The sequence below is a fragment of the Cyphomyrmex costatus genome, unplaced genomic scaffold (assembly GCF_001594065.2).
Source record: "Cyphomyrmex costatus isolate MS0001 unplaced genomic scaffold, Ccosl1.0 scaffold97, whole genome shotgun sequence".
Classification (NCBI taxonomy): domain Eukaryota; kingdom Metazoa; phylum Arthropoda; class Insecta; order Hymenoptera; family Formicidae; genus Cyphomyrmex; species Cyphomyrmex costatus.
The window spans coordinates 47577-60506 of NW_017280561.1; positions in this window are offsets into that span (position 1 = coordinate 47577).

The following is a 12930-nucleotide window of genomic DNA, read 5'->3' on the forward strand; positions in this document are numbered from 1 at the left end:
AGATTAAAATAGTCGGTTGAAAAGCTAAAAAATAATATCGTGGGGGAGAGAGTGTATTTTTCGGCATCGCGCCTATCGAACAAAAGTCACCCTCCGTAACGTTTTTACCTTGACGAATTACTTCACAATAGATACAGCGACCCCTTTCAAGCTCAGTTCTTCCCCCTTCGCGAGCAAGCTTCTCTCTCTCTCTCTTTCTATACACAAAACATAATTATTCGAAATCCCAAACAGCATGAAAATTTTATTATCGGCGCTTTAATAGACGAAGTCCATTAGAGTATCGGTTGATGATTAATCCTTGCATAGCGGAGGGTCGAGAAGTACGAAAAATCTGGAAGGATAATTCCTATCGCGGTGCAATTCCATCGAACAAAATAGTTGCAAATCTTATTTTTTCTATTATATTTTTTTTTATAAAAATCAATGTAAATATCTTAAGCTTTTTAGGGGGATAAATTTTAAAACTTTTATATAATTATGATTTATAAAAAAAAATAGAGAGTGAAAATTATTCTCTAAATTCTTTGTACAAATTTAATATTAGTACTGACCGATTAATTACTTATTCACTTATTAGTACTGTTAACAGTACTACAGTATACACAGTATTACATTTCTATCTATAATATATAAGGATTATGTCTATAAATTCAATGATGTTACATGACATAAAAATCCGAGCTTTATTTTTCGAACTTATTGACATCTAACAAAGATTTTAGGGAGACGGTAGTCTATTGTTAAATTGAACAACGGGGTGAAAATGAACCAATTGTAGATTTTTGTCCTAAACACTGCTATTCGATTGTGAGAATATACCTTAATCGCAAAGCACGCGGCTCCGAAAGTCACATACGTGTCTCCGGTCGTCACATCGAGATAAGTGATCGCCGAGATGCACGAGTCGCGATAAGAGGCTTCGAAACGGCAGTTAAAGTCGATTGTACTGTAACGTCCGTGTACGACATGAAATATTTATACTACTGTGACGATTACAACGTCACACGTAACCGAGGGACTACGATGATTACATTTACTTTTGCAAGATAGAGAAAGGGGGACAATCGTTCGCGTTACCATCAGTTAACAACGTTCGTGTTAGCATTGCTGCGAAAAATCGAGGGGCTCGTTACGGTGAAAAATCTAAAGGAATTCTCCCGCCTCATACTTGTAATTATACTTGCAAAAGTTACACGCTAATTAAAACTTCGACCACGCGACGTTAATAATTATTTTGCGTTCGATCCGGCAACTTTTGTCATTTCGCTTCGTTAATTAACGATAATTGGTAATTAAATCGTCTGCGCAACTTGTTAGTTGATTTTATTCTTTCGGATTATTTAACGGTTCGATTACTTGATTTTAAATTATAATATTTTATCGCATTACTCGAAAAATGGCTTATAAATCAGGTTCGAAAGCTTTCACATTTTCTTTTGGATTTTTACGGCCATCGTATTCATTTAATTAACTTCGTCTTTAAGAATATCTCATAGAACTTATTCGCTTATGCAATTAACTTCTACTACACTCTGCGCTCAAGAACGACCTAAAGTGATTACAAGCCGTTCCATTTTCCCAGGAATAACTCGTGTGAGCCGTATAACTTATATGAAGTTCACGCTCGAGTCTCGTGCGACGTAGCTGCTTCTATTTCGTAACGCGTTTAAGCTAACGAGTATTCGAGCGAGTTGTACAGAAAGCACGGGCGTCGTTAAAAATGCATCCTCGCGTGACGCTTCTTTGCCATTATGAGGCTCCGCCGCCGCTACTGCTCGCAATTTTCGTTCCCTTTTTCGCTATGAACACCGTTTGATACGCACGAAATCGATAAGCCGCGACATATGCCGATTTTTAAATAACATCCCTCCAATAGACTGCCCACAGCGAGCAACTTGTTTCGACGCTAAAGTGAAACCGTAAAACTTCGTATTAATGTCACGCTAATGAGCGTGGTATTTGCGAAGAGAATTTTACTAGTAAGCTTTTCGCAGTTATAATGGTTATTAGTAACAGAGATTAATATTGACATATAAAGAATCAGAATTTATAAAAATTCTGATATTAGTAACATTTATTATAATTAAAAATGTATATATATTACACGTATTTTTTAACAAATTAAAAAATTATGCAAAAATTACATTCTTTTATATTTTGTTTGAAAGGCATATAAAAATTTGGCGGCGATTTAGAAACTGGATCCAAATTATTTCAATAAGTAGACAGATAGACATGTATTAAAAGAATAATTAAAATAAAATGACAAAACTTTCATTTAAACTATAAAATTGTATCGTTGAATAGAAATATCGATCTTATTAAACTGTTTCATTTGTGTGTAACATTTATTTTTATACGGAAAGTATAAATTTCTAATTCCAATTATTTTTGCAGACAGAGTCTACCTGACATATTTTTAAATGTCTCAGAAAAAAAGTTCAGCGAATGATTAAGATATAACCTACGCATTCTTAATTATATACTAAAATAAAATAAAAAAAAATATACTTATATAAAATGAAAAAATTAAGAAATATAATAATTTATATATATTTTTTCTTTCTCTCAAGCGTGTACATACTATACAGGTACATACAAAAAATAGAAGCATAAGAGTGCTGCAAAGCGCGTACTTGTAATAAAATTAGTATCTATAGCACTGCTACGTAAAATAATAAAATTTTGTGAAATAAGCTCCTTTAATAATTTCTTAACACAGTGTTTCCACATGAGATAAATTTCCGAAAGAGAAACCTTGGAATTTTAACAGCTACCATAGGAAATCCCGAATCATTCGCCATGACGCAAATATCGCGCGTATAAGGGGTGAGGTCGTTTCCAAGAGGCTCCCGCGGGGCTGGTAAACTCCCTTCCACGGACATTACGGTAAACGCGCGTTTCCGTGACTTTTTAATCGTCGAGGCAGGCGGACGGGCGGCACGGCGGTGGAGTAACTGCTCGTTTCGTCCCTGGCCGAGCCAAGTGAATAATTCACCTCGATCGATCTGCAACGACGGCGCGCGCGGAGGCAGAATTAATTTAAGTAATTCGACGATCGTTATCGACGGAAGCATTAAATAAAGCACCGTGTGTCCCGCTTTGGGCGAACCGCGCGTTTAGATTGTAGATCATCGTGGTGGACGCCGAGGACGGGAGGGGCTCGCGCGCCATCCTTGTCATCCCCGTAAGCCATCGTTGCATACCTGAGTGGTTGATCAGGATGAGTGGATCGTCATCCATTTCCATGGCTGTCATTACGTCAAGAAGTCGCGACATATCGCGGTTGTTTGCCGACCTGTTTTCATCTCTCCCTCCCCGTACAGTACACGTCCGACTATACCCATCTGTCTCCATGAAAATGACGATTTCTGTTTTCAGACGAGTACTTCCCCGACGATATTATTATTGCCGACTCGTTCATGGCTAACCAAACGTCAACGTTGAGTTCCTTAATGTCAAATGAAAATTACATGCTCGTCGACCGATAAAGGTTTACATCGCGAAACGTCACGATTATGACGTTATTACAGACATTAGAGCTCTCGTTAAAGTAAACAGACAGCAGAAAAATAAACTTGCAAATTACTACGTTACTATAATTACTGTATTACTCGTTATTATTTAATAAAAATTGTATTAAAGTATATTTCCTTTCCTTCGATGAAGGAAATATGAGTGATAGTTGAATGTCGAACCTTTTGGTTTTTTTATTTCTTAATATCGCTTATTTGCAGCAACAACGACGTAACTTAAAAAATAAAGAAAATAAGTAGAAATATTTTGAGTCATGAGAAAATTTTGCAATATTAATTTTAAAATATGCAAATTTGATGTAATAATTGACTATAAAAGAATAAAAACATAATTCTTTTTAAATAATATAATAATATGTAATGAAATTATATAATTTTTATTTCTTTTTCTGCCTGCAATTCTAAAATGACAATTTCAAGTTATATCGTTGTTTTAGCAAATGAAAGACATGTATAATCCCATTTATAAAAGTTAATTATCAAAATTTTATCGCCAGGAACGAGAGGCTGAGAAGATTGCCGAGGAAGCAGCGGCTCTGCGCGATGTAAAGACGGAATTGCCACCGGCGAGAAGTCCCGAGACCTGGCACGGCAGTGCCTACTATCGACATCTCAATGTTCTGAAGGGTGAGCAAGAGATTTGCCGTATAAATTAGCTTTCGGAGTTTGAGAGAAACATCCTTTCGATGAATCAAAGCGAGAACGATGCTGACACTTCTTCGTCTATAATGAAACATTTAAGATGAAGACTCTCTAAATTAACCGTCCGGAAATCTAATTAAAGAATATTTTAAACTTACGAACTTCAGGATCATGTCGTATACTGAGGAGCAGATAGATAATTAATTGGATAAAGTGTTATATGTACAAATTTTGAAAATATTTTAATATGTAAAACAGGGCAGCGAAAATATAGAATTTTGTAATATCAGCATGTTATAAATTACCTTGATAAATTGAAAATGTCATGGATTCAGAACGTACAAACGGGATAATTCCTGGAATTTCCACAAGAGACGACATTTCCAATTAACGTCGCACGAAATGCGCTTTTCCGCGATATAATTCAGGATTCCGCATCGGGCCTCAGTCGATGTCGCGGAAAATCGTCTCTCGCGCATTTTCACGAACAGCCTTGTGCTGCGTTTACACGTTATTTTCGAATGAATAGCTGAAAAGCTCGCAGTGGATTCAAAGCGTATACCGCCTGCGCGCAACGTTCTATATAGAACGCTGCCCCCATTGATATTAGTAATTAATTAGTAACTACCATGAATCAAGCGGCTTGGCGAGAAGATCGGAGTTCCAATTAATTAGAGTAATTAGTCGCGACCGGAGTGTTAAGTGGGAACGCGCGGAGGGTTGCCTTGATATTCAGACGCGGGGGTGGATCTTCCAGGTTGTAATAACGCGGAAATGGGGTGCGGATGGCCCTACGGCCGGCCAAGGGGCGTGATTTGCGTCGACGCTTGCGCGTATCTACGGTAGCCGTTGTCGACGTCAAATTCCGTCGGCGTCACGACGCTCGCGATTCCAAGCCCGACAACGAGATGCATCACAATACTGTACGGTGATATGTGTTTCCTTCGGATTAACTGGGATTGTAGAAAGCAGTCGTTGTCAGCTACGAGTGACTGGAGGCAGAATCAAGTCAGAATCTAAGACAAATTTTAATTAATATTACTTATAAAACGTTGTATTACAAAAAAAATTATTATTAGAAAAAAATTTTTTTTTCTAGGAAGATAATCGATTTTACGTAATTCTTACAAGTTTTAGACTTGTAAGAGAATCGTATAAATGTGAAATATAATTGAAAAGCTCAAAAATAAAAAAAATTTAGTTTATATATGACTGAATTAAAAAAATTTAATTCTTTTCCTGTAAAATCGTTGGTGTTTCTTTCTTTTATTCTATGGAAATATTCTTCTTGACGAACGCGATACGATGATATAATATGTAAGCACAGAGAACATGTACAAATACGATACGCGTTTCAAACGAGACAGTATATACACTTTTATATACAAGCATACACACATCGTGTATACACGTACATTATTATTCGAAGTATATCGATGGACCCATTCAACGCGGGCGTAAGCCGAAAATAACGAGATAGGTGCCGCATCGACACGATGAATACGAATACAGGATCATTGGCAGTGAACGCAGGCACTTTGACTAACGTACAGCCGTCGGAAAAAAGCCCGCAGTTCCTTCTTTTCCTTCTCTACCGCGATCGCACAATCTTTATAGAGCACGCTTTTTAAGCCTGTCATGTGAAAAAAATCCACTCTCTCGTCCGATTCTGTCGTTTTCGCGTAAATTAGTCGAATAAAACTAATCGGTCTACGAATGAACCTTTTGTGTGAATTTCGAACATCCCCCTTTAACTAATTTTATCAACATATCTGTAAAAAAAAGTGACCTTACGGAATTTATAGGAATTTACTATCTACTGAATTAGAATAAGCTTCTGCATTATACATTTATAAATTTTACTTGAATTTTTTAATTAAAAAAAATTTTTTCTGTTTCATTATTTTTCAATTTTCACTTTTAAAATTAAATTAATTATATTCCCAAAACGAAAGTACGAGCGAAATGTGTATTAAATTTAAGTTTTTTAATTCCTGCATGAGTTTGTCTCGTGTCAGACAATCTGATTAAGTTTCCATAGGGTTAGTTACGGCTTCCACTATTGATTTATTTACTCATCTCTGATAAAGATACTGTTATACGCTTTAAAAAAAAACAGTCGTGTGCCCACGAAAAGTTAATTTCACATAACGCGTTCTAATTGTAATATAATTAATACTAATATTATCTGTCAATATTAAACTGACAAGACCCCTCTAATTACCGGATGATAATTATTGCAGGAAACGAACCGACCGCGGAAAGGGCAGGCTCTGATTGCTCGGCTTGCCGTCCTTCACGCGGTATATTTTACAGCCAAGTCCACAGTCCGTCCGCGCCGACCAATTAATCGAGCTGGGTTGGCTGAATTAATCGACACGCAGGAGCAGCAGCGTACGAAGAGGAGGACACATTTAACCCGAACCGTTCCGTAAGCTTGCGACACGTCCGTTGCCTTAAAGCACACAGTCTCGTCGATCGCTATATCCTCGGATTTCAAGGGTTGAGGCGCAACAACGATCTAATGCCTTTTTAAGGACTTGAGGAAATTAGTCTTAAAGAATTAAAATTATATATAAAATTAATTAAAATAAACAAACAGATTAATATTAATAAATTGAACGTAGCATAATTTATAAATCAAAATTTTCAACAAATACTTATTTAGATCTAATCTGAACTATTGCTCCCGAAGTCTTCTAGAAAAACGCGTTGAAACAGTGTTGCGTCAGACCCTTCGATTTATATTCGCTTCACGTTCGCGGCATTTGCTAAAATCGGGCCCAGTTTTATAGTTGTAAGGCCCTTCTCCGCGCAAAATGTGGACCCGTCACTAACAAACGTTATAGCAAATATTTCGTCTTACGTATTTGTGATACCGGATAGGAACAGGCATCGATTTTATCGCGTCGTCAAGTAGCAACTCCTTGTCATGTCCAGTAATGGATCTCTTTACTGGTAGGACAATGATTCATTTTAGCAGGATGTTTACGCGTTTCGTCCTTTTACGGCGTCGTAAGCAGACGAACAGATCGATCGAATCGAAAAGCTTGGCAGGAAAGCTTGCGAGGTACTCGTTGTGAATATAGAGCGACGCTAAAATAATGTTCGCCAGAGACACTATCGTCTTCGATAGAGCGAAGAAGGAAGTTACGTTGACATTTACGAATCCGACGATTTCCAAGCGGCTTCGTTAATCTAGTTTCGTGTTACTCCGATTGTCGTAATTTTCTAGTAAAATTCGCGAGAAGCTCAATACGCACGTATAGAAAGTACAGTTGAATGAGGACAACCGTTACTCCGATGTAATGGAGTTGCGTGATTCTAAAATTTATTCTTCGTACTGATATTTTTCAAGAATACAAGGAAAGAATTCGAAAATTTGAGTGAGCTACATGAAAAGAACAATTTTACTGAAGTATCTAAAAATAAAATTAGATCATAAAATCCAAAAATAATTTTGTTGGACCATCAAAATAATTACATAATAGGAGCTCTTAAGCACGATGAGCATTGTCGCAAAAAATGTTGACATTCTAATTAATTATTTTAATGGTCCAACAAAATTATGTTTAGATCTGTACCTAGATAAATTTTTAGGTACTTCAACAAAACTATCCTTTTGTATATGTATATTTTTAATGTATTTTTTTTTTAAATAAAAACTGGAAACATATTTTTAAATATTTGTATTTTTTATTTTGCAAAGTGGTTTGATAAAACTAGACATTATATTAAATTTTTAGTTTAACAAAGAATTGTCATATATTTATCAAAGCAGCTAATTATTATTTGTATTATCAAGAGCTGATAATAGAAACTAATTATTAGATGACGACTACTTTTAAAGAATTCTCTTAGCTTATTATATCAAGTTTTCTTTACTTTATAATAGAATAATATTATTATAACGAAATATTTGACATTTTAATGCGAGAATTCATTTAATTCAGAATTTGAGTCATGCACTCCTGACATAACACATCTAAAATGCGTTCCATTTGGCGCTCATAATACTCGCGAGCATCATTTGTTTAACATTTGATGAACAACAAAAATGAAATAATTCTAAAAGCGTTATATGAGCTTTAAGTGGAATGTAACCCTAATATAATGCGTTTTACTGTCAGAGACGAACATCGGTTACGTTAACTCACAGTAATCTACGATTGCGTCGAAAGTTCCATCGTGACACTAATCGCTCCCGGCGCATCGACGAGCAGCCAGTGTAGCTTAGAATCGATAGACATTTACCGCGAGGACGATATACAACAGTGCAATTATACTTCGTTGCGTAATCGATTTAAGCTGATCGAGATGAACTGGATACGAGTTAAAATTAGAGAAGAGATCAAAATCCCCCGCGCTTTACGCCGTAGGCCGCAGTTGTAAGTACCGCCACTCTAGTAGATTAACATACGTAAGTTGCATCATTGAACATATTGTAGATGACAGCGTGTGAAAATAAACCACGAGTGTAATCCAAGATTCTAATAAAAGATCTTGATCGCTGGAAGTCTCGTGTAACGCAATTACTTTCACCCTGCAAATAAATCACACGGAAATCTGTGTAATGTTGCATAACTCATTCGATTTGTGATACAATTCTACTATATGTATATTATTTTACCAGATTTTTCTTAATTAAAATTAGTTCCCCCAATAATTAGAACTAATTTTCTCAACAATACTACTCTCATAAAAATCACAAACGATGACAACTTCTTATCAAAAAAATGTAACCAATCCATTCAAATTGTAGTTAAAATATTAACAGAATACACAAACTTACGAACTAATTAAATAACGATTATTTACGATTAATTAGTTTGAGCAAGCAATCGATAAAAATGGCTTTTCAAAATCACTTAAAGTAAATATCTTTGAGCTCACCGCAATTATCTTTGTTTAAATTTTCAATAGAAATTCTTATTTAGTGTAATTTAATCAATTCTGTGAGTTATTATACATTAAACTCGACGTGATTTCTTTCAAAGTAAAAGGTATAATTTCATCAATGCTTCTCTCGCACGCTATTTTTTAATCACCTTTAAGGCGCTCGTTATTGTATTAAAATCACCAATACATTATCAGAAGAGCCACGCTCCGACCGTTTTCCCGCAAGAAACAAATCTTTTTCAATTATTGGAAGGAACAGCCGCGTTGCAGGACGTACGGTGTAATCTTGGTCGTCGCTTATATCCCGGCCCGTGTAAAATCCTTGGGGAGCCCTCCCGAGCTTCGTGGTACGTAAGGACGCTTCAGTGAGCAAAAACCCTTAACTGATACAGCCCTGCTACGGTCCCCGGACAGTCGTCAGCAGAATTCCGGATCTGGACCACACATGGTACTTACGTAACGCTCTCGAAAGTAGTAAGCACAAAGGTTATTCTGAAATGCACAATTGATAGAATTATCCATATCCAGATTTAATCTTTTACGAGCGATGTAGTAAAAAATTACTATCAGTTATTGTACAAAAAGGAATTGTCTGTCTCTTTTTAAAGTTGTTAATATTTATTTATAATATTTATATACATATATTTACATTGAAATAAATATTTTTCATTATTGATTATGAATTTGAAATAAAGCAAAAGATTTAGCATATATATATTATTGTCAAATGTTTAAAAGACATATAATAGTTAGATTTTTTAGTTACAATATTGTATTATATTTAATTATTTCCGTACTCTCTCTCTCTTATTTTTCTCCTATTATTTACATCTAATTATAATTAAGAAAAAGTAAAAGAAATTTTTCTCCTAAGAAAGAAAAGAAAGAAAAAAAAAATTAAAACTTCAACGCAATGCGGATTCTCTGTAATATCGTTACTAAATGGATCATGGCAAGAGAGTGTCAATAATAGACGTCCGGAAAAGCATCGTCTGCGTCTAATGTTCCGGCAAATTGGCTTCGCGAATGTAGCCTCGCGAGTCGTCTCCCAAGAGGAATCTGCAAGTACGAGCGGAAGATTCTTCTCGTTGCACCGATTTTTTTTCCGTAAGTACGTCACGTCTCGACGATACCGGAGGATATATCCCGTCCGCGCGCGCCTCGCCGAAATCGGCTCCGTTTCGCGAAGCCAACCAACCCTATAACTGGAAGAATTTGTAAGGAAACGAGAGACGAAGATTCTCTTCACAATCGTGCACGTAACCGCTCTCATGGCTGCGTACAATTGCCCGGAAAAAAGTAGATATACAGCTAAAAAAAAAAAAAAAGAATTGTGGCAAGAGTCAAACAGTCGGCGTTCAGATGTTGAAATGAAAGATGTAATAAGATCAAGACATAATAAAACGTTAAAGAATAATAATATGTAACATCTTGTTATTTTTATCATTTTGTTTATACAGCTTAATTAATTTTCCAATTTATTCAAATGTATTTCGCCGTAAATTACATCGAAGCAGAGATGCGCAAATCAACCGCTATGCGTTTTCAAAGAGGAAAAAAATTCCCCCAGAGAAGAACGTAAATTAGGATTTGAGAAAGAAATCGGCGATGGTATCGCGAATCGATTCGTTTCGCGCCACTTACGTGCGTTTCCATCTCGCGCAAAGGTCGCATATAACGAGCCGCGATTTAAATACCCGTTTCAATCGTCCACAATAGGGACGTCGGAGCGGCGGGTATTTAAAGAAATATTTTAATTGCAGAACGTAAGCCGCTTACGTGTCCCCTCTCTCGTACGTTAATAAAAACAGCCCCACCCCTGCCTATTTCAAGAAAGCGGCTTGCATTGCGTGACCTCGTGGAAAGTAATTCGACCTCTTCTCATTTCGCTCAACCAAAAATTATTCGCCCGGCATCACCCTCGCTTTCTTAGAAAGAAAAGCAGTTTGATTAGAAATCGCAATCCCGCGCTAGTTAAACAGCTCCCTTCTTGACTAGAAATTCCCACTTTCTCCCTTATAGACTTTATCTTAGCGAGACTTTATAAATTTCTTTATTAATTGATAAAAATTAAAGCTAAAGGATTTTCGCGACATACAGTGAATTACAAAATTTCCTCTCTGCCTCTCTTCATGCTCTTATTGTAAAAAAAAAAAAGTATATATCAATTACAGTAGCGCATGGTTTTTTTAACGTTTCTCTTTTTTCTAAATCAGCTGGAGGTTCATATTTTTTCACAATCATTTTTATACATAATACAGCCATGCACGTCAGTATAAAATCGCGCGTCTCCCGAGGGACGTCGATTTAAGCTTTCTGTGGTAAGCGTCCGGGTCTCGGTTGTGAAGGAGGAACGTATAAAGAAGCGGCGCCTCTGTAATTGGGCATCAAAAGGCGATATTTCGCGTTCGCCGACAAGCGACGACCACCAACCGATGGGAGAAGAGGCAGACCGAAGAGGCGACCCAGGCTCGCTCTCGTGGATCCCCGCGATACCACGTGGCCGCCGAACCGCGAGGGGGTGGCCTTTTACGATAGGGTCGGTTCTAACCCCCCGGAATGATGATGGTATGCCTTGTTACCGCGGCCGCCGAGAAGAGAAGTCGCGCTCCCCCGGGTAATATCGCATACAATTATGTCCACAGAAGGGAAGACACACATGCATTATGGATGCGGTGCGCCCATACCCTACTGTACGTACCCCCCTCCCCGGTAAATCATGTCACAGGGTTGGTTAACTCTGCAAATGATCTGAGACGTTGCGCGCCTCGTCGACCACTCAATCTTTTTCTTTTCTTTTACCCAAATTCCTTTTTTGCTCATAATTCTTACGTAAAAACTAAAATACATTTAAAAATAAGAAAGAGGAAAAAAGGAATTTGCGTTAAAATGTATTATGTACGTAGAATTATTGAGTACAATTAAATAATCAACCAATCTCATTATAATCTAATAATCCATTTAGATCTATATCAATAATTAAAATATTATCTTATAAATATAAGAGAACAGAACTCACGATTAATTGAATCATTCAAAATTTTTGCTAAATTACAATGTATCAATTAAAATTATAATTAATAAAATAATTACGTTATATTCGATGAAGCAATCATTCAAAATAACCGAGATAAATATCTAATGAATAGAAGGAATAGAAGATAAATTAATAATATTAATACATAATATTAACGTTTAATATAAGTGTATAAAGATAAATACGGAAAAACAAAATATTCGAAGTGCAGAATAAAATCCACGTTGTGACATAGAGCACACTTTATTTTTCAATTAGTATTATAATAATCATTTAGCATTGACCGAAATCGAATATATATATCGTATATTTCTCTTTAATCGAGTTCAATATAATCGTAGTAGATTAATTTATTACCAATACAAGTGTAATTAATCGTAATGTATTGTCTGAAAGTATCACTGTGTTGCATCCACTGGTCGCCCCCTTCGCACTTTGTCAAATGGGGATCAACGGGAAATGGCTCGGGGCGGGGGTGCATCCGGGGAGGACAGGATATTGTCGAGGGGAAGGGCCCTGATTTTTTTTTTTAATAACGCGCGCGACGCATCTCGAATCTCCCGCCAATCCCGGATTTTCTGGCGCTTACAAAATATAAGTGGGCCCAGCACAGCCGAGAAACACGAGATTCGTACCGATCCTATACGCATACAGGAAGTTGGAGTGAGACGTTTACGTTGAAAGAAGGAAGGAAAAGAAGGAAAGAGATAAAGAGTAAAAAGGAAGTTTTGAGAGAAAAAGTGGATAAGAGAGGGAAAAACACCAAAAGCTTTCTCCGTGACCAAGGATGCTCAGTGATTTCTTTTTGCGGGA